We start from the raw sequence: 23,567 nt of genomic DNA, 5'->3' as shown, positions 1-23,567 counted from the left end.
CTGGAATTTTAAAAATGCTGGGTGGGAGTAATGCCTTCTCCTGCTACAACCAGGACGGGTGCTTGTGGGGAGCCAGTGGGGGTCCTGGGGCTACCACTAGAACCTCCAACATAGTGTCTTGTGTGTCTCTCAGGTGGGCACTAGGGCACCCACCTAAGTCCCTGGGGATGGGGTCCCCGAGGCCACAGTTGTGCATTGGTGCGTGCGTGCCCCTGCCCTTCAAAACATACAAACAAACCTGGAGGATGGTGTGCATAGGGCCTAAAGGCATGGGGAGTGAGGCTGTGTGCCCACTCCCCTTAATAAAAGCAAACTGCCCCGGTATGGGGTTTCCGACTCCTGAAAAGCTTGGGGAAGGGGCTCCTCCCCCAATGAAATATAATATGGCCTTGAGGTTCTGGGGTCTGTGAAGGCTTGGGGAGGGAGGCCACATGCCCCACTACCAAAATGAACAAATAAATGAAAATGATTGCAGGCTTCCACTGGCCCCCAGGGTGGTTGCTGGCAGGCGAGCCGGCAGTGCAACCGGGCCCCGGGCCTCCCCCGTGGCCTCTAGTGGTTGGTTGCAACCAGGCCCTGCTTCTAACCCACACTATGCACGGACAAAGAGCATGTGTGGCTTGAGGTTGGCTCTCTGCGTGTGGAACTGGTATTTTCCGTTAAAGCCCTAGAAATTCACTGAAGAAAACCCAAAGGTTGAGTGATGTTAAGGTTAGAAATTGGAATTATCTTACTTAACATTGGCAAAAAAAACTCTTACAAATTCACAGAAAAAAAACAAAGGTTAAAGGGATGTTATAGCTAGGTGAACCATAAGTTTTAAACTAACAAAGCCATTGAAATTGACTGGTTATAGTTATCTCAAGTAACTGTAACTCATGCCCTCGCCATGCACTGCTAATTACCAACATATTACGTCACTTAGGACATGTTCTAGGATATCTTTGATTATATCACTGCAACATTTTCAGCGACATCATTGATGACATAACTGTGCACGGCCCGGTTGCGAGCTATAAATAACTTAAGGCAGGAGTTAGTTACGTGACATAAATATAAATGGTGAGTTTCAATTATTTTTTCAAACATCTGTTTTAACTGATATTCCACCAAACTATAAAGTCCCTTCAAAGTATTTTGGTGTGTGTGTTTTAAAAAAAGAAAATAAATAATTACATGGACATTATTGTTAGGCTGACACGTGACTCGTACAAAACCAGGAAAATTCTGCAGTTATAGTTACCTGAGCTAACTAAAACATATGCCCCTGCTTTGCTTATGACCTCACATAGTACATCACTCATGACGTCTCAAATGACATCACTCATGACCTCTTAAATGACATCACTGATGACATCATCCACACTCACACACATTTACTCACTGATTAATCGAGCTGCTCACACAACTCACCCATACAGCTTCCAACGCAGCCACTAACCCACATATACAACCACCCATGCTCCTACTCACTGGCCAGTAGTGAAGCCACTGACAAATCCAGTTGTCATACAGATATACAGACATGTACACACCCATACAGCCATTCGCATACTCCGTAACCCATACAAATACTCACATACCTACTTGTGCACCCATTCAATCACTCATACATTCTCTCTCTTACCCACACAGTTACTCACACATCCATTCACTCACTCATAGATATACTAAAACATCTACTGTCTCATCTATATAGTCGCTGAGACAAGTACATGCTCTTCCATACTCTCCCATACAACCTCCATCACTCACCGATACAGCCACTCACGCACCCATTCACTCACCCATACAACTGCGCACACACACATGCGCGCACGCGCACACACACACACACACCCCCCCCACACACACACACACGCACGCACGCACACACACACACACACTCTCTCTCTCACTCACCCACCTATACACCCACTTACAAACCCATTCATGCACCCATACAGTCACTTATGTACCCTGGCCCTCACCCATACAGACATTAATATAGCTGCTCAGTCACCTCTTCAGCCACTCATACACTCTCTCATTCAGTCAGTCACTCAAAGACTTGTAAAGCGCAACTACTCACCCATAAGGGTCTCAAGGCGCTGGGGAGGGGGGAGCTGCAGGTCCATCGAGACGCTGTCGTTCAGTCAAAGAGCCAGGTCTTGAGGTCCTTCCTGGATCGAGGCAGTTCCAGGTCTTCTCTGCGAGGTAGTAAAAGGATCTTTCTCCGTCTGTGGTTTTGCAGATACGTGGGACAGTAGCCCGGGCCAGTTGGGCAGAGCGGAGGTCTCTGGTGGGTACGTCTCATTCACTATTTTTGGCCACCTGCACACCAGCTCACTGACCCTTACAGATACTCACACATCTACTTATTACTCATACACCCACTGACACACCCATTCGCTCACCCACACAAAAACTCACACACCCACTCACTCTTGTATGCACCACTTACACACCCTCATGCTCACCCATATAGGAACTCCCACAACCAATTACATTAGTATATGTTTAACACTCAGTAACTTTTAGAAACCACTCACAATTACTGGATGATGTCATCAGTGATGTCATGAGTGATGTCACCGACTATGTCATGAGTGATGTAATGTGTGACGTCAGAAGCAGAGTATTAAATGGGGGTAAGTTCAGCTCAGCTAACTATAACTGCTGAATTTCTTTGGTTTTGTAAGAGTCAAATGTCAGCCTAACAATAACATCCCTGTAACCTGTGGTGGTTTCATGGATAAAAAAAATACATATATTCACTGAAAAAAACATGTGATGTCACTGACCATGTCATGAGTGATGTAATTTCTGAGGTCATAAGCAGTGCATTGCAGGAGCTCGTGTTATTGTTAGCTCAGCTAACTATAATTGCTGAATTTCAGTGGTTTTGTACAAGTGAAACCTGAGTCTATCTATAATGTGTATGTAACTTTTTGTTTTTTGAGTGAATTTCTAAGGCTTTTAATTCCATTTCCTAGCTGTAACGTTCCTATAACCTTTGGTTTTTTCATTGATATATCTCAGAGCGGAGCAAGTTCCATTTAAAAGCACGCAAATTGCAGAGCTTGTTGACAAAGACATTTGAAAAAGGCAGTTATGCTGAAACGCATCATGCCGGTTGCAATTCACACAACCCGTGTGCGCTCAGATCTTGTTTCCATAGAGATGAGTTTGGGTCTTGGACTTGAATGTATATATATATATATATATATTTTTTTTTTTCACTGAAAAAAACATAGGTTTCGGAGACGTAGTTAGCTGGACATTTGACTCATATAAAACCAGAGAAATTCGCCCGTTCTAGTTAGTTGAGTTAACTATAACTCACGCGCCGGCAATGCACTGGTAATGACGTCACATATTACATCACTCATGACATCACTCATGACATCACTCATGACGTCACTCATGACGTCACTCATGACGTCACTCATGACGTCACTCATGACGTCACTCATGGCGTCACTCATGGCGTCACTCATGGCGTCACTCATGGCGTCACTCATGGCGTCACTCATGGCGTCACTCATGGCGTCACTCATGGCGTCACTCATGGCGTCACTCATGGCGTCACTCATGGCGTCACTCATGACGTCACTCATGGCGTCACTCATGACGTCACTCATGACGTCACTCATGACGTCACTCATGACGTCACTCATGACGTCACTCATGACGTCACTCATGACGTCACTCATGACGTCACTCATGACGTCACTCATGACGTCACTCATGACGTCACTCATGACGTCACTCATGACGTCACTCATGACGTCACTCATGACGTCACTCATGACGTCACTCATGACGTCACTCATGACGTCACTCATGACGTCACTCATGACGTCACTCATGACGTCACTCATGACGTCACTCATGACGTCACTCATGACGTCACTCATGACGTCTCAAATGGCATCTCAAATGGCATCACTCATGACATCTCAAAGTGAATGTGTGTTTCTGTAAAGTTTAAATATTTTTCTTATATATCTATGACAAGGTCTATTGAAGAATGAGTGGATGTAGAAGTGCCTGAATGGATTATTTAGTAGATGCATGACTGACTGTATAAGTCACTGATTGAACGTATATTACTGAATGCATGGGTTAGTGACTAAACTGTGTGAATGTCTATATTAGTCTCTCAGTTGGTGTGTAAGCAGGTGCATGGGTTGGTGAGTAGCTACATCAGTGTCTATATGGGTTATTGATTGATTGTATGAGTATCTGTATGAGTATCTGAGTGTCTATGTGGGTGGGTGGGGGGTGTCTGACTGTGCATACTTGTCTGAATAGCTAATTCACTGGTTGTATACATTCAAAAGTGCATCTCTGAAGGGCTGTATGGGTAGCTGACTGTGTTCAGGTGTATTGATTAGTGAATTGATGTCTCAGTTGTATATATGTGACTATATATGTTTTTAGACAGTATATGTGAGTGTTGGGGTGTATAATTGACTATACGTAAGAGAGTGATTGCAAGAGTGTCTACATACATAAATGTGTACTTGTATTCGTGATTGTATAAGAGAGTAAGTATGTGTTAGTATCTATCAATAAGGGAGGTGGTGTGTGTATAAATAAGTCAGGTGGTGTGTATATATCTGCATAGGTGAGTACATGGGTGTGATTGATTTTTGGCATGACTGAGTAGATGTGTGAGTAACTGGATCAGTAGCACTGTGTGAATGTATGTATAGGTGTATGAGTGGATATTATACTGATGTAATGATGAGTGACAGCATGTATTAGTGACTCTGAGTGTATGTCTAGCTTACAATATATAGATAGCAATCAGTGGATGGGTATCTAGTATCTGGTATTGGTGTGTCTATGGTTTCGAAAGTGGTAGTCTGTATTTTAGAGGACGTGTATCAAAGGTTGTATTAGAGTGTGAAGAGGTGTGTCACACTATCACGTGGATGATGTCATCAGTGATGTCACTGACCATGTCATGAGTGATGTAATATGTGACGTCATCACCAGTGCATTGTGGGCGCGCGAGTTATAGTTAGCTCAATTAACTACAACAGGCGAATTTCTCTGGTTTTATATGAGTCAAATGTCCATCTAACTGTAACGTCTCTGAAACCTATGTTTTTTTCAGTGAATTTCAAAGGGTTTTTAAATATCGAACTACTATTGTGCTATTTGTCATTAGTAGTGTCTTTTTCTAACTTTTCAACTACATAAAATAAACTGAAAAACTGCTATGTAATGTCATAGTGAGTTTTTAAATAATACAAAATAATTTTACATTCAGAAAACAATTGGTCTCCCTTTTTTTGCTGTCATCAGCTTCTACTTAACTTCACTATTCACAGTGATGTTCGTGTAGATTCATCATAAACAGCAGGGAAAAAAAAAACCAATCAACTAGATTGTTAAAAAAAAAAAATCCCTAATTCTCACAAATATAATAAGAAATCAACACAAATAACACATCCAATACTATTTCCAATCTTCAAATCTTACCTTTACTTTGTAGTTTCTGTTCACATTTTGCAATACGCCAAATAATGTATCAAACATTTCGCTTTGAAATCATCCAGTATGAATTCCTTAAAGTATCTTTACACCTTCCCACTAGGCCGAATGATGTATCTAAAATCTTTGTTTCAGAAATATCAAGTATGAGTTGGGTAATTCATAAGGCAATCTCGGTTTCATTTCCAAGTGTGTATCGTTGCAGTGACTCCAACCATTATTACGCTTTAAATAAATTGTATAATGTCCACTTGTGGTAGTACTTCCAGCATGGAAAATAATAGCAACTGTTGCAAAAGTTCTTCCAGAAATAGATACTTGACTAGCAACAAAATGTTTAATTTTAGTTTCCACTTTTCTTCCATTTGGTCTACAACGTGCAAGCATTATAATCAAATATTTTCCATATCTTTGTAGGCATAATGTAGATAGCATTGTTGATTTACAACAAGAACAGATCATCTTGTGATCAGCTTCTTTTACTAATTTGGAAAATGGTACAGATTTGCAGTCCGGTATCGTCAAACATAGAAATCGTTCTCTGTCAACTATGATGCTTGAAGTTAATGAACACTGTTCACATTTATGTTCCCATTGTAACAGTCCAAATAAACTCTCAATCTGAATTCCTTCATCTTCTAGTACTCCAAGCATAACCATCATGAATTCTTGTGCATCTTGTTGTATATTAGCACTGAACGTTAAAGATCCAGTACATGTATCCAACAGATGGCGAATACCAGAAGCAGAATGGATCTTACTTCTATCAGTTCTCAATTCTTGAAATAAAGTATAAAGTGCCGAACATAATCTTTTTTCCTGACTTTCCATAATTTCACCATAAACATCTTCAAGATAAAATATAACGTTTAGAATAACATTACCATAGCAGTTGACACCAGAAGCATTTTCTAATTGGTATCCGACAACATCATCACTTGTTTGTATTTTCTGTTTCTTTACATCTTTTTTTTTTCTTTTGATTTTGCTTCTGCTTTCCAACCATAGTTGATTCTTCAACATGTTTGCGTTTTAAACACACAACACGTTTCTCATAAATAGGATATTCATCTAAACTTGGAGGATAAAGCCTTCTCAAACGATTAAATGCTCTTACACAATTAACATCAGCACTAACCTTGTTCTCATCCAAATCAATTAAATACAAACCAGACCAAGTTCTAACTCGAGATAATGCAACATATTCCATTCCCTCTTTAAACACAGTTCTTCCTACATTTACTAAAGCATTATCTACACTTAAACCTTGAGATTTATGAATAATTATTGCATATTCTAAACAGAAGGGAAACTGTTTTCTACGAACATACAAGTCTTTTACAAGCAAAAAACGTACAGCACAATGCGCAATCTGTCTTACCTCTATAATCTGATCAAATTTAACTTTCAAGAATTCAATTCCATTTCTATTTTGATATTTCACAAAATCAACAACTTTCCCCATTGCTCCATTCACTAAACCTTCTTCTACATTCAGATTACGCCTTTACCCGACAGTTTAAACATACATCTAATTTTTTTTTCTAAGCCAGTAGTTTTTGATACAGACTTTTCCAGAGAATCCAATTTAGTCTGTAGTTTTTCTGAAAGAAGAATGGGTATTCCTTGATGCTCGATTTTATCAATAGCTTCAATGTGAACTATTTCTATATTTTCTAATTTCATAAGCTCTCTATTAAATGTATAACACTCTTCCACTGTAGGCATTAAGCAAACAGACTTTTTTTCTTTCATTTTCTTGTACATTACTTCTGCTGGTGTGTTTTCATTTGTTAACAATTTCTATAGTAGATAACTTTGAAAAGCTTCTTTACCATGTTTGCTTAGAACACCAATTCTTACATCTTTTAGAATATTAGCATAATCTTCATTTCTTGCTTGTCACATATGCTGTGAGTGAGTTCTTTATATTAAAAATGTTACCACAGATTCACATTTCCAATACTTCCCAGAGATTTCTTTGTGTCTTCCTGTAGAAGAGTTTTAAACACTGGTTCTCCTTTTACAGGGGTTAGTTGTAGCAGATCTCCAAATACAATTACGACGTTCTCTTTGGAGGAAAACATTTAATCTGTTTTTAATACCTGTTGCAATCTTAAGTGTATAAAAGCAAGCATTAAGTTTGAGACTATGCTCACCTCATCAATAATTAATAGTTTCATTTTCTTCAACACTCTTGACACTTCATGAGAAGCTTCTCCAGACAACTTCTGATATTGTAATTTATTATCATGCTCAACTGGTAACATCAGTAATCTATGCAAAGTAACTCCTTTAACATTGTGTGCAGCTAATCAAGTTGGAGCTGTTACCACAGAACATAAATGTGAACCAGTAGTCTTTTTACGATAACTGGTCAAAACTTTAATTAAAAAACTTTTACCCGTCCCAGCTTGACCACTGATGTACATCAGAAGAGGTTTAAAAGATGAACACACACATTCTTTTTTTTTCATGCAACAAACCATGTTCTATCTGTTCTCTCACTTTTACATACATTTCTTTCTGTTCAACATCTAGTTGTTCTTCTAACTTTTCCAATGTAGTAATCTCCTCATGTGCTTGTTGCATTGCAATTTGACTTCATGCATAGCAATTGCTGCTTCATTTTCCAGTATTGGTTGTCCAAGAGGATCTTGACTACATTGACCACTACTTTGACTATCTTGAGAACTTTCATTAGCTATTTCAGCTGTAATAGACTTTTCCTGTTCAACTTCATCATTCAACATTTTTAAATATGGAGGGAAATTTGTACATGCAATGCTATCTTTAAATGCATTAAAAGAATCTTTGTAGCAGTCAAAGTCTCCAAGTAATTCACTTTCGCTACGCCATGGTTTAAAGAGTTGGAGAATTGCTAAAAAGTAAAATTCTCGCTCATCTGGAGTTTCACAACTGAGTTTCTTGTGGTTTATAAGATTACCCTTTGCATGTTTTACTAAACAACCATGACATCCAACTACTGCATATTTTCCTTCTTTTAAATTCTATTTAACATTTCTTTTGAAGCTGTAATGTTGAAGTACTTCATACAGACATAGCTGTTCCAGATGTCGACTCCTTTTCGGATAGTATGTGTCCAGCATATTAGTTTTAAGAATGGCTGTACTGTCTGGTTCATTTGCTGCTAAGTATTCAATTTCTTCTAATGATTTCAGCACTCTATTCCGTGAACAGGCAGGACCTAAACTTACCCAAATGATTCCTCGTGACTTTGAATATAAACTTGAAGAGCACAAGCGGTCTGAACATTCATAGGATCCAATTTCTCGGTGGGAAAGCATTGTCAAAGTAAAGCTGTACAATTTTTTTGCGAAGGCTTTTCTCTTGTGGAATTTCGTCCCACATTTGTTTCATCTGTTTTTTCTGATTTTGTTTTGTACGATGTAACATAACGTGCAACAGCAATTGAGTTATCTGGATGTCGATGTTCGCATTCCATATTTTTAAAATGACTGTATTGTAGTCATTGATATACTTTGACACTTCTGTTCTTTTTAAGTTGTAGGTATTCTTTGGAGATTTCAGAGTTATTGTGTGCCTTACAGAAGAAAAAAAAGAATTTACTCTTCCTTTACAAATGACTGGACGTTCAAAACCAAACCGACATTTGGTGTAAAGTTTTCCATTAGACTTGTATTTTCTTCTGCAGTACTTTCCACAACGGTGACTTTGGACACGTAAAACTTGCTGTCTCAAGCTTCAATCTCCTCTCGGAATGTCACATGTCACTTACTGTTCAATGAAAGACAATACTGTTTCATCAGAATCAGTTTCAAATTTAGATGCATCCTTGACCCATAGTAGCATATGTATATGAGGTGCACCTCTTGCTTGGTACTCCTTTCTCCAAAAGAAATCGGTAACTTCTCCAAGAGGTGGATTCGTTTTATTGCAGATAAAAGACATCATAGCTTGAAACCTATGATTAAAATATCTGCACACATTTACAGGATCCAATGAACACAGTTCACCAGGAGTCTTTATTTCAACATTTTTTATTTTGGAATTCACTTCTCTTAGAAACTCAAGCAAATCTTCCCATGCATACTCTGCACGCTAAGTGTGACAAACCATGTTGGTGTACCTAAGTTCCGTAACATACACTTGAGTTCTCCATGACGACGATACCAATACTCATTTGTTCCACGTTGACATGCCATCAAATTGATTAACTGTGCTTCTAAATTTTCATCTGTTTCTTGAACTTTCTCCACAAATACTTTCACAGTAAGAAGTGATTGATGAACTCCAGTTTTAAGTATGTGGTTCACTGCATGCGACAGAGAAGATAGATCACTTTCAAACAAAAGGTGAATTATGTATGGAATGCACTGTTGAAATCTAGGATCTTCAGAATATAATCTTGTTGACCGATATTCTGAAGCTGGAATCCGTACAGGTCGGTCATCATATCATCCAACTTCTCCAGTAGGAAACAGCTGTGGAAAACGAGCTTCCAAGCTCTTCTCCCATACACTCATTGGAGTTCCCTGTGCTTGAATTAACTCAATGCTGCTTCCTATTACTTCTTTTGAATGCAAAGGACATATTGTGTAATGTTCATAAATCTCTTCTGTCCTTGACTTGTCCACTTTCTCTATTTGACCACGTGAAATTTCACATTCATCTTCTAAACTTATCACCTGTTCATCCACATTTACAGTTTTGTAATAAATATTGTTCTCTATAAGACATAAGGTAGCCTTTTCAACTTTATTAACATCAACAAATTCTTGCCATATTTTCCGACTTTGTTGGGACACCATTTACTAGAATGACTGCTACCTCATTTTCCTCTTTCTCTCCAGCATAGTTTCAATATTTTTCTTAAAATCCAAAGGTAAGTACACCACTCTTCCTTTCAGCCCTCTTTGCAAGTCTGTTGGTGGCAGTATACCTGTTTTAGGCTCCATCCAAATTATAGTTTGAAAAGGATGAACAGATTGAATTAGAACTGACTCGTATGTATTTAATTCTGCCAGTTCCTCCAGAATAGCTACTAATTCTAAGTTATTATATACTACTCTAGCAGGCATTTTGTTCACTTCTAATTTGTTTTAACAATATTTACATATACATTGATCACTACCTAACTTGAATCGACCTTCCACCAACAAGTAAGTTGCAAATTCTTCCCACTTACTATTGTTCTCCTTTTCACTTTTCAAATACAAATCAACATTCCTAGTTTGACTTTTATAATGAGTACGTCGACAACAAACACAAACATAGTTTGGTATTTCAGAGCACACTACACTAAACTTTCCAATTTCTTCTTCAAACTGATCAGTGCTAATCACTTTCCCATCCCCTTCAATATCTGTAATTGTCAAACTTTCACTTTCTATGGACTCCTCTTCTAAACCAAAATATTGCATTTCAATATCATCACACTTTTTTTGAACATCTGATAAAGAACCATGTAAAAGACCTGTATTCAGTTCATTTAAACATAATGCAGGACTTTTTACATAGTACAGTTTCCTTACAAACTTCCGCATTTCTGAATGGTGTACTACTAACATCCTCAAGTGATGAAAAACACTTTTACACACTTTTCTTGAAAGACAGGCCAGAGAATGTCCATGCTTCTCAGTATATTTTCTTACATTACATGGATCTAGTCCTTGCAACAACTTAATCTTCTGTTTAATACTTTTCTGTGTATATCCTCGTAGCAAATTTCGCATTATATCAATAGATTCTTGTTGAATACTACAAATACTGCTACCACCCCACTTATACACAGGAGCTTGTGTACGTTTCCCTTGCACTTCTTCAGCTATTAACTCTTCTGCACTTTTACCAACCAATTCCTCTTTTGTAAGGGGACAACTATCCTGAACTTCGTAGCAACGACCTCCAGTATCAACTGCAAATGGTAAACTATTTTCCTGGAAGTAACTTTCCTCATTAAAGAAAGGCTCACTAGTAGAAATATGTTTCCAATGTCCACTTAAGATTTTGCAAAAGTTGGTTCTGTTCACAAGTCTTTTTCTTCTACTTTTCTCTTTCAACACGTTGATTACTTTATCCAACACTTTGATCCTCTTCAAAATCACAATGAATAACTTCTGTTTTAAAGTGAAAGCAGCATTCACGATACTTTAAATTCGCTGCTTCTGTTTGAATGGCAGCACTTTTGTTTAAAATTTGCAGCATGTTTTCATTAAATTCTGAATCACTGTAGTTCGGAAAAAGTCTCTGACGAATTTCTTGAAATTGTTTTTGTCTCCGGGTAACAGATACGGTTTCTTTATCATGTTTTCTTTTCCTGGTATTTGAAATTGAAGTCTCCTTCTCCTTACTTGAAAAATTCTTTTTTTTCCTTTGTGTGATGTTATTTTCATTAAATATTCGTAATATTTTTTTCAGAAATTGTCTAGTGTTTTTACCAGAAGAAACTGTTTGTGTAGTACTGATTTTTTCTAATTGAAAATGCTTCCTTTTCTTCAAATATATATATTTTTTCTCTTGTGGTTTTTTTTCAGTTCTTCTAGGCATTTTCAAATTTTAATCCAAACGAAATTATTTTTTGGAAAAAAAAAATAGATTAAATTTTTTTCTACATCAGTTCAATATATTAAAATAATAACCTACAATTACATAAGTTCTACTGACGGCTTCCAGAGACAGTGCTGCAATGTGATGGAGCAGGGCAGGGGAGCAGTAGGATGACTGGTAGTGCCATAGAACATACAGCAAGTATTTATTTAATTATTTACATACACCTTTACATATTACATGTAACTGCACTACCTCGTACTTTTCACATCTCCACCCCACCACCCCACAGCACTCCCTCTGCAACCCACCGTAGACAACTTTATAGATAGTATTTTTTAAAATTGTAATTTATGTGCTTAGGATGATGATATCAACCAAACGTCACACAGAAAAATTACCATATTAGCCTAACAATTTTATCTACAACTTTGCAAACATAACACTGCACCCAAAGCTTTAAGTGGGGGGGGGGGGGGTTCTGTGGGGGTCTGATCACCGGCAGTTTATTTTTGGGGGCCTCGGAACGATCTCTATGGGGCTCTATTTTCGGGCCTCGCAAAGGTAGTCTGTTTTTTTATTTTTTTTATTTTTTGTTTTTGGGCTGTAGTGAGACAGTGAGAGCATGCACATTGCTCACTACTGAGAAGTGGAGACATCATGCCAGGTGAGTCGCGTTGTAGGAGGGTGAGTCGCTTTGTAGGAGAAAAGAAATCCTTTAACGAGAGCCATTTTCTCTCACGATTTCCCTTCTCTTTTTGCAGCGCAGGAGCAACATCATCGTGGCGTGATTAGCAGAAACCACCAGGCGTGCAACGCCCATTGCCCCGGACTCCCTGAGACAGCTTCCTAATCGCACACACAGAGCCGTACCTGAGTACTTCACAGGTCTTCAAAAGACCATTTGCTTGTAAATGATGCTCTGTTCTTTTTCACCCCTATTTAGAGCCCCTACATCCCCACTCTGCATATTGCTGAAAGAATTAGCCTCCCCCGAAATTTCGCTCTGGTTGTGCCTTTGGAGACGACCACACGCAGCCAACTCCAGCACAACCCTGCTCTCTCCTTTCACAGTGTCTTGTTGTAGTGCTACGAAAACACACGCTTTGCCTGGCTCACTTAGGGGCATATTATCAAGAACGGCGTTAAAATTATTGCAGCTTTAACGGCAGGAAACTGCCGCTAAAGCGGCGATAATGAGCTTGATAATATGCCCTTGTAAATTCCCATAGAAGCCCAGCTTCACACCAGAACCTGGGCTGCTATGGGAATTCACAAGGGCATATTATCAAGTCCATTATCGCCGCTTTAGTGGCAGTTTCCTGCCGCTAAAGCGGCAATAATTTTAACGCCGTTCTTGATAATATGTTTCTAAATTAACGTCTTACACTGAAAAGCTGCTTTACATTTCTTTCGCTGGATCAACCTTTGTTTAAAACACCACCAGATAAGGGTGGTGAACTATGGTCCACAAAGAGCAACTCAAAGCTTTCTTGTTCTTTATCAGAAACATCTGTCTGTCAATGATTATTGCCAGTCTTTTCGGCCCCTTAAGAGGCTGGGTGGATGAGTATAATACGCTGTATTTAGGATCGGGGCGAAGGGTGCACGGAAGTAAGGACGGATAATTGAATAAAGTGCGAGTGGATGGATGGCCAGATGGATGAATGGATAGCTGGATGGATGGATGTATGAATGGATGGATGAATGGATGCATGAATGGATGCATGGACCAGTACTTATGATAGACGGGTGGGCTGATAGATGTGTAGGATTGGTTCTGGGACAAATGTATGTATGAATATATGGGCGTATGACTGGATGGATTGCACAGTGCTTACCATAGGCGAGTGGGCTGAAAGATGCTTAGGATAAGTGCAGGGACAGATGTATGTAGGTAGGTAGGAATGTATTGATGAATTGAAAGATGGTTGGATGGCGCAGTGCTTAGGATAGATGGATGCAGGGCTTTAAGTGTGCTGGGTCTGATCACCGGCAGTTATTTTCAGGAGGCCTCGAAACGGGTCTCTATCGGGCTCTATTTTCGGCCCTCGCAAAGGTAGTCAGTTTTCTTGTTTTTTTATTTTTCTTTGGAGGTAGTGAGCATGTACATCGATGTGCACATGCTCATTTTGCTCACTACTGAGTATTGGAGACATCATGCTAGCTGAGCCACGTTGTAGGAGGAAGGGAAATCCTTTAAAGAGCGTGTTTTCCGAATGTAGGATAATTGGAGGGGATTTTCTTAAGCACACAATGCTAGTTATCTTGATGTAGACCACTCTCCTACTTGGATAGCCCACACCCCTTTAACAGGTTTATCCCGCCCCTTTTAGAGCACTCCCAGTTTTTATTCCCCACTTAAAGCCCTGACTGCACCATAGTAACAATGAAATGGTCCAAGCTTCCATTTAAATGTACAATGGCACCAACTTTCATAATTTGCCATCAACGCTGGCAGCCTTCTACCACAGTGCAAGAGTGTTTATCAGCACGAAGATTTGTTATCCACAGAAATGTGTGATTTGCGTAGCTGTCTGCTGGAACACTCATCACCAAAAGGTATTAAAACATGCAAATTTGCGAGTAAAACATATACCATACCATAAAGCGGTTCATAAATGGGCCCAGTGGCACTACACCACCCTCATCCCCATTCTTGCTTAACCTTACGAAATCAAAGAAAGAACCCCAGCAAACTTGGTAGAGCCACTATACCAATACAGGGACTTAATTTCAACAAGTGTCTGCCGGAACGCTCAGCAACAAAAGGTATTAAAACATGCACATTTTCGGATAACACATATACCATGCCATAAAGCGCATTATAAATGGACCCAGTGGCTCTACATCACCTTTACTAGCTACACATGTGCACGTTACAAATGTCCGTGTTATAATCAGCAACATACCCAGCTCTCCCACCCCTGCCCTTGCTTAACCTTACGAAATCAAACAACGAGCCCCAGTACTCCCGTTAGCGCCACTATAGCCATACATAGACTTAATTTCAACAGGTGTCTGCCGGAACGCTCATCAGCAAAAGGTATTGAAGCCTGCAATTTTGCAAGTAGAACATACACCATACCATAAGGCGGTTTATAAATAGTCCCAGTACCACTACACCACCTCCACACCCGCTCTTGCTTAACTTTAAGCAATAAAACAAAGAGCCCCAGCAAACCTGGAAGCGCCACTATAGCCATACAGAGGCTTAATTTCAACAGATGTCTCCCGAAACACTCATCAGCAAAACGTATTAAAACATGCAAATTTGCGGGTAAAACATATACCATGCCATAGGACGCTTTATAAATGGTCCCGGTGGTACTACATCACCTTTAGTAGCTAGACATCTGCACGTTACTAAAGTCAGTTTTAATCACCAACATAGCCACCACCCCCACCCCCGCTTAACCCCACCATTCCTAGCAGCGCCACTATACCCATACACAGGCTTAATTTTAACAGGTGTCTTCCGGAACGCTTATCAGCAAAAAGTATTGAAACATGGAAATTGGCAGGTAAAACATAAACCATCCCATAGCACGGTTTATAAATGGGCCCAGTGGCACAACACCACCTTTACTAGCTAGACATCTGTATGTTAATAAAGTCGTTAAAACACTCTGTAGAGTCTATAACATAGGATGGGGAGAGTAAACAAAGTTCTAATTCCCAAACTTTTGATATACCGTCCCTTTACTGCATGTATATTGAGGACATTAAATGGAATGAAAAAATTGACGATTGTCTCAAAAGGGATAGTGAAGCTGAGCACCGGTAAAACCCGGACCACTTAAACCCCTACGTATGTTCAGCACAGGGACACAGCCTGACAATTAGTATCACTTATCACATGTAGTTTACTAATGTCAAGAAAGTCATACAGAAAATATACCGAACATTTTCATTTCTTTTATCTCTCTCACACATTTATAAAACATCTCTTCTAAAGAAACACTCGCCAACCACTTCTGTTTCATAAGAACAGACAATCATTAATACATTTACTACCCTATATTTTAGTATATCTACCTTTTTATTATTCACTAGTCACAAACTACTAAAACTATTAACCATACCCAAACCAGAAACCATGTTCATATTATATCTCAACCTATGATCAAATGATTCAAACTATGCGTACATATAAAAGGAACGTACCACTTTTACTATCTTCATCTCTTCTCCATGTAATCTCTAAACACTTTAGACGGCCTCACAGTACAACAACCTACCTAGACTTATATTCAAATCTACCTCTCACTGTCAAAAATGAGACCACAACCTGTTCACATAACATTTCTGGGTTTGGTTTTATCGTTTTTAACTTAATAACACATACATCTCCCCCCCCCCCACCCCTTCCCCACTACTTCCACAAAAAGTATAATTTGCAAACGTGCGACATTTCGTTTATCTCGCCTGAATACATAAAGCAAACCCAAATTATCACTGTACCTCATTTTCAAAACCATACAGTCCTTTAATGATGACAAACTAAATTTCTTCTTTGTGAAAAATTCCTAAACCTATATAAAGTACTTATTTAACAACAGGTCAAACTTTATGCATATTTTATAACCAATATGAAACACCACACTTTACTAACAGTATATTATTTTGGAAAAAAAAATACTTTCAAACTTGAAAATATCACCTCAAATACTTAATCACTACTACATAACACACCTTGTTCATTTCTACCTCACCTTTGTAGTTGGTATGCAGATTTCAAATGTCACACACGCAAGCAATTCTTTCTTTGTCACACAGTACATGTAATGCACCGCTTTCAAGAAGAATGGAACCAGTAATGGCACAATTTGTCTGTCGCTCCACACATAAATACATGTAAAGAACAAATCAGAATACTTCATTCCTTCATCGACATTCCAAAACGTATCTCCATTGGTTATTTTGGAATTTTCCATCTGAAAAGCTACTGAATATTCCGCGCCACATACTGGTCAGAAGTTCAACCTATTTTATCATCACACTTTCTGGAACATTCTACGACACCTGCAGGTTAAACGGTCATGATTTGTTTAAACGTAACGTTTTGTTTTCAGCATATTCTCGAACATTTAACAGCACCTGTGGGTTAAAAGTTCACCATTGTTTTAAGTTCCAAATGTACCTTCCAAATGCAAGTAGCACGTCTGGTTGAGCTGAGCACATTTCATCCTATCGTATGGACTCCACGTTTAGATTGCTCTTTATTAACCAATGACAAACATGCTTTTTCACGCAACTAATATGCACCCTAGTTTTTAGTATCCAATGCTTCTTATCTTCCAATCAATTATCGTTTTCTGTGAAAAAAAAAAAAAAGATTTTTCACCATCTTTAAACATATCTCTTACTCTTCGAAGGAACTGCATGAGCTACAGACATCTTTCCATACCTTCCAGCCATACCTTCGAAATGCTAGTGTGGATCGTATGACATAGCTATGCAGAAGAGACGTATTGACTTAGACCTAGGTTTACAAAATGTGGACATTAAACGGTTTGCACAGAGGATTGAGGTGGCACCAATTGTTGCCTTTGGTTAAAACCTTTTTGCATCTTCAACACCCTGACCTCATGATTGTTAATTGTGGTGGAAACGACCTAGGCACATTGACTGGGCTAGGTTTGGAAATGCTAATGAAGGATACATTTCGACAATTGATGTTGCTTTTGCCTCAAACTGTCTTTGTATATTCCAATATATGCCAAAGACAGAAGTGGAAATGGTCAAATCAATTTTGTCCTCTGATTGAAAAATCGAGGAAAAATGTCAACAAAGCTGTGTCTGCATACCTCAGAGACCATAGAATGGGGTTGATCTACAACAACAACATACGTTTTGATATGGCTGATATCTACAGAAGTGATGGATTACACTTCACAGATCAAGGACATCAAGCTTTTCTGAATAACCTGAAGCTGTGCATCCGCACTTGTATGTAGCTCCAACTAATAAACACAAGGGCTCTTTTTAGAGCTGCCTTATAACTGACAACTTAGGCCCGCTATTTTAGAGCCAGGTAATGGCAACTCCCGCACCCTCGCCAAAATGTATTCTCCACACAGCTGTGGCGCAGCGGCCACACCATCTGACTTTGGAGCACAAAGCTCTCACTTTGATCACAGACTCTAGTGACAGCTCAGGATACCACCATGTAACTCTGAGCAATAGCTCGCTTAATTTTCACGCCGGCCCCCAGCGCCAGCACCTGCCTGTACAAGTGAGTAGTTTGCACTTTACAAATACCGCATTGATTGGAAACTGCAAAATTGAACTTCACACTCCCTCTGTAGCACCCCCCAATTACCCTACAGACGTCGCACTGTTTAAAACAAATCTTCCTCCTAGTACGTGTGCTCACATGCTGACGCTACTTAGACAGGTGTGCCGCAGCAGCCAGAAAACATGAGTTCAGAGCACAGGATTTACGGTTTAACCCCAGCTCCGGCAGCAGCTCAGCTTAGCACCATGTGACTCTGGGCAATAGCTCACTTAATAACTCACATAATTTCCACACCGGCCTCAAGGGCCTTCAGACCCATAGCGGTGAGTAGTTTGCGCTTTACAAATATCGTATTGATTTACCTTCGCACTCCCTGTATAACACCACCTAAGCACCATATACAAATTACCGTGTTCCAAACAAAACTTCCTCATACTACGTAAAAAATATTACTGACACTACTTGGACAGGTGTGGCACAGTGCCCAGAGCACATGACTTCACAGCACAGGACACACAGTTTGGGCTCACGGTTTCATCCCGAGTCCAGCAGTAGCTCAATTTAGCAGCATAACACTCTAGGCAATACCTCAATTAATTTCCGTACCCCGCACTTTCAGACCGGTAGGGGTCAGTAGTTCAGCGCCTTTATCCCCGAGTCCGGCAGCAGCTCAGCTTATGCCCCCAGCGCCATCAGACCCGTACGAGTGAGTAGTTTGCACTTTCCAAATACCAAATTGATTTGATACGCACAAATTTACCTTCGCACTCACTGTATAACACCCCTAAACACCATACACAACTTACAATATTCGAAACAAAAGTTTCTCCGAGTAGGTATAACTACATGCTGACACTACTTGCACAGATGTGGCACAGCGGCCAGAGCACATGACTTCACAGCATAGGACACACAGTTTGGACTCATGCTTTCATCCCCGAGTCCGGCAGCAGCTCAGCTTAGCAGCATGAGACTCTAGACAATACCTCACATATTTTCCGTACCCCAACACTTTCAGACCAGTAGGGGTCAGTAGTTGGTCCTAGTAGGTATAAACACATGCTGACACTACTTCCACAGGTGTGGTGCAACAGAGAGGGCACCTGACTTCACAACCTAAGACACACAGTTTGGGCTCACGCTTTAATCCCCAAGTCCCGCAGCAGCTCACCTTAGCAGCATCAGACTCTACGCAATGCCTCACTTAATTTCTGTACCCAGCACTTTCAGACCGGTAGGTATGAGTAGTTCGCTTTGCACTCCCTCTATAGCACACACTAAACACCCCACAGAGGTTACAGTGCTCCTACCCTCCTCTTTCCTACTTTTTTGCCCTTTTTTCCCCTTACTCGCTTTGACAGAATCACAAAATGGCAGCCAACACTTCCTAGTTGCAACCGCTTGCAGCGCTCCCAACCAATAAGCAGCAAGCTCGTGCTCGTAACGCCTCAGCCAATCAGATGGCAGAATTCCCAAATATCGATATCTGTAAATTTCAATATTTCTCAAAAACTACTGAACGGATTTACACCAAATAAACACAAGTGTGCTTTCTAGATCAAGACCCTTCTCCCTGCCATATTTGGGTTAATTCTGTTCACCCGTTCGACCTGTAGCTGTGTCTAAAGTTTCCTATGGAAATTAACATGGAGAAAACACGTTCTGGGACCCCCCTTTTTTCTCTGAACCCCCCCCCCCCCCCCCGACGAATCACCCCCAAGCTTTCAACATAGGAGCTGATACGAACAAAGAATTAGTTTGGAAAATTTCATGAGGATTCATCATACGACGCCAAAGTTATAAGCAAAACAAAAAATGCTCTTCCTATGGAAACTTGATCCTAACTATAACTACATACTGGCGACCGCCAGTAGGAGATATATATATATATATTCAGTGAAAAAACCATAGGTTTCACACATGTTATAGTTAGCTGGACATTTTACTCGTAAAAAAACCAATGAAATTCCCCCGTTATAGTTAGTTCAGCTAACTATAACTCGCGCGCCCGCAATGCACTGCTGATGACGTCACATATTACATCACTCATGACATGGTCAGTGACATCACTCATGACATCACTGATGACATCTCAAATGACATCACTGATGACATCACTGATGACATCATCCAGTGAATGTGTGTTTTTCTGAAAATTAAATATGTTTTATATATGTATATCTCAAGGTTGATGGAAGAATAAATGGGTATATTACTGTCTAAATGGATGATTTCTTTTTGAAAAATTGATTGTGTAACTGACTGATTAAGTGTATCATAGTGAATACATGGCTTAGTGAGTAATGTTTAAATATGTAAATATCTGTATCATTTTTTCACTTTGTGTATAAGTGGCTGCATGGGTTGGTGAGTAGCTACATGGGTGTCTATATAGGTTATTAGTTGGTTTTTTGAGTATTAGTCTGAGTGTCTGCATGGTTCGGTGGGGGGTATGACGTAGTGCATAGGTGCATGAATGAGTGACTCACTGTTTGTATGTGTTGAACAGAGCATGTGTGCAGGACTGCATGGGTGGATGAGTGTGTGTATGGGTGTGTTAGTGAGTGAATGACTGTCTCAATAGTGTCTTTATGAGTAACTACATATGTTTAAAACTAGTATATGTGACTATTGGTTTATATATGTGAGTATATGTGAGAGTGAGAGATTGAAAGAGTTCCTGTATGAATAAGTATGTATTTCTATAAGTGATTGTTTAAAAGACTAAGTATGTGTAAGTTTCCGTAGAAGTAAGTGTGGTGGTGTGTGTATAACTGTATATGCAAGTAAATGTATGTTTGATTCTTTATTAGCATGAGTGACTATGTGTGTGAGTAGCTCTATGGATGAGTGGCATTGTGTAACAGGATGTATAGGTGTATGAGTACATATGATAAGTGAGTACATGTATGAGTGACTGTATAGGACTGTTGGTGAATGAGTGGATGTGTATGTGGATCTTAGAATTACTGAAGAGGTTGTTGTAACTGTTATTGGTATGTCCATTGTTTTGAAAATTTTAGTCTCTATTTTTGAATGTGTGTATCAAAGGTTATATTAGGGGAAGAGGAGGTCTGCCACTCTATCACAAGGATGATGTCATCAGTGATGTCATCAGTGATGTCATCAGTGATGTCATTTGAGATGTCATCAGTGATGTCATGAGTGATGTCACTGACCATGTCATGAGTGATGTAATATGTGACGTCATCAGCAGTGCATTGCGGGCGCGCGAGTTATAGTTAGCTGAACTAACTATAACGGGGGAATTTCATTGGTTTTTTACGAGTAAAATGTCCAGCTAACTATAACATGTGTGAAACCTATGGTTTTTTCACTGAATTTCTAAGGTTTTTTAAATGCTAATTCCTAACTATAACGTGTGTGAAACCTATGGTTTTTTCACTGAATTTCTAAGGTTTTTTAAATGCTAATTCCTAACTATAACGTGTGTGAAACCCATGGTTTTTTCAGTGAATTTGCAAGGTTTTTTAAATGCTAATTTTTTTTTTTCTTCTATTTTTTTTAAACATATTTTTTTTTTAATTTTCTTACCTTTTATAAAGACTATGGTTAAATTTGTAAAATTCTTTAATATGTTTTTTTTAATATATTTTTTAAAATAAACATGTAAAATTTATTTGCAGTACATTTTTTCTATTTTTTTAATTATTTTTTTAGTACGCGTACCGTAAGCTTACGGTAAGCGTACGGTTTACGCAACGCCCGTAATTTTTCTACGCTGCTTGCGTATAGTTACGCAATTTGCGTAGCCGCGCGTACTCCGCGTGGGACGCGTGCGCGCGTACGCTACACGCGCACGTTACGCGGAAGTGTCGGGTAGTGACTGTTATGCGCATGCGCGCAAGCGCGTGTCTTTTTTACGCGCATGCGCACTTTTGCCGTAAGCGTACTACTCTTTTTTTTTGGCAAATGATAAGTACTTTTACAGTCTGACACATTATGAATCCACTTTTCAGATTTTTTAAAAAGCACATGTCCAAACAACATTTTCAGACCAGCACCATTTGTAACCTGGGTGACTGCCTACACTTCAGCAAGGGCAACCAGCCTTAGTGATGCTGAATGTATTTGCATTACAGACTGAAACCTGAAAACCCCACTCGCTTGTAAATACTGTGCATGATTATACATGGCAAGCAGCTGGGTGTGTGCTAAGAGTCTGCTTCTGCACCAAAAAATCGCTCCCCCTTTTTCCTACTAATGCAACTGTGAAATCACCAGAGCAAAACGCAATAAATCTCTGCCTGTAATTCCTATTTCCACACAGAGTCATGTTTTCACATTAGTCCCAAAACGAAATTTCTTTGCCAATTTGAATGCACACTTACTGCTCTTTTTTTTTGGCAAGTTAAAATCACTTTTACAGACTGACACATTATGAAACCACTTTTCAGTTTTTTTAAAAAGCCCATGTCCAAACTGCTTTTTCAGACCACCACCATGTGTAACCTGGGTGGCTGCCTACATTCCAGCAAGGGCAACCAGCCTTAGTGATGCTGAATGTATTTGCATTACAGACTGAAACCTGAAAACCCCACTCGCTTGTAAATACTGTGCATGATTATACATGGCAAGCAGCTGGGTGTGTGCTAAGAGTCTGCTTCTTCCCCCAAAAAATCGCTCCCCCTTTTTCCTACTAATGCAACTGTGAAATTACCAGAGAAAAACGCAATAAATCTCTGCCTGTAATTCCTATTTCCACACAGAGTCATGTTTTCACATTAGTCCCAAAACGAAATTTCTTTGCCAATTTGAAAGCACACTTACTGCTCTTTTTTTTTGGCAAGTGAAAATCACTTTTACAGACTGACACATTATGAATCCACTTTTTTGATTTTTTTAAATGCACATGTCCAAACTGCTTTTTCAGACCACCACCATGTGTAACCTGGGTGGCTGCCTACATTCCAGCAAGGGCAACCAGCCTTAGTGATGCTGAATGTATTTGCATTACAGACTGAAACCTGAAAACCCCACTCGCTTGTAAATACTGTGCATGATTATACATGGCAAGCAGCTGGGTGTGTGCTAAGAGTCTGCTTCTGCACCAAAAAATCGCTCCCCCTTTTTCCTACTAATGCAACTGTGAAATCACCAGAGCAAAACGCAATAAATCTCTGCCTGTAATTCCTATTTCCACACAGAGTCATGTTTTCACATTAGTCCCAAAGCGAAATTTCTTTGCCAATTTGAATGCACACTTACTGCTCTTTTTTTTTGGCAAGTTAAAATCACTTTTACAGACTGACACATTATGAAACCACTTTTCAGTTTTTTTAAAAAG

The 23,567-nt window shown here is 39.5% G+C and overlaps 1 protein-coding gene across 20 annotated transcripts in view; it reads left to right on the top strand.

Moving 5' to 3' along the window:
- REPS1 (RALBP1 associated Eps domain containing 1) overlaps nucleotides 1-23,567 on the top strand; it is an 894,243-nt gene that overhangs the window by 450,452 nt on the left and 420,224 nt on the right. The gene's annotated exons all lie outside the window — the stretch shown is intronic.

This window comes from Triturus cristatus, chromosome 6 (genome assembly GCF_964204655.1).
Source record: "Triturus cristatus chromosome 6, aTriCri1.1, whole genome shotgun sequence".
Classification (NCBI taxonomy): Eukaryota; Metazoa; Chordata; class Amphibia; order Caudata; family Salamandridae; genus Triturus; species Triturus cristatus.
Note: the sequence above shows the minus strand (reverse complement) of the source record. Positions and strands in the feature narration are given on the sequence as shown.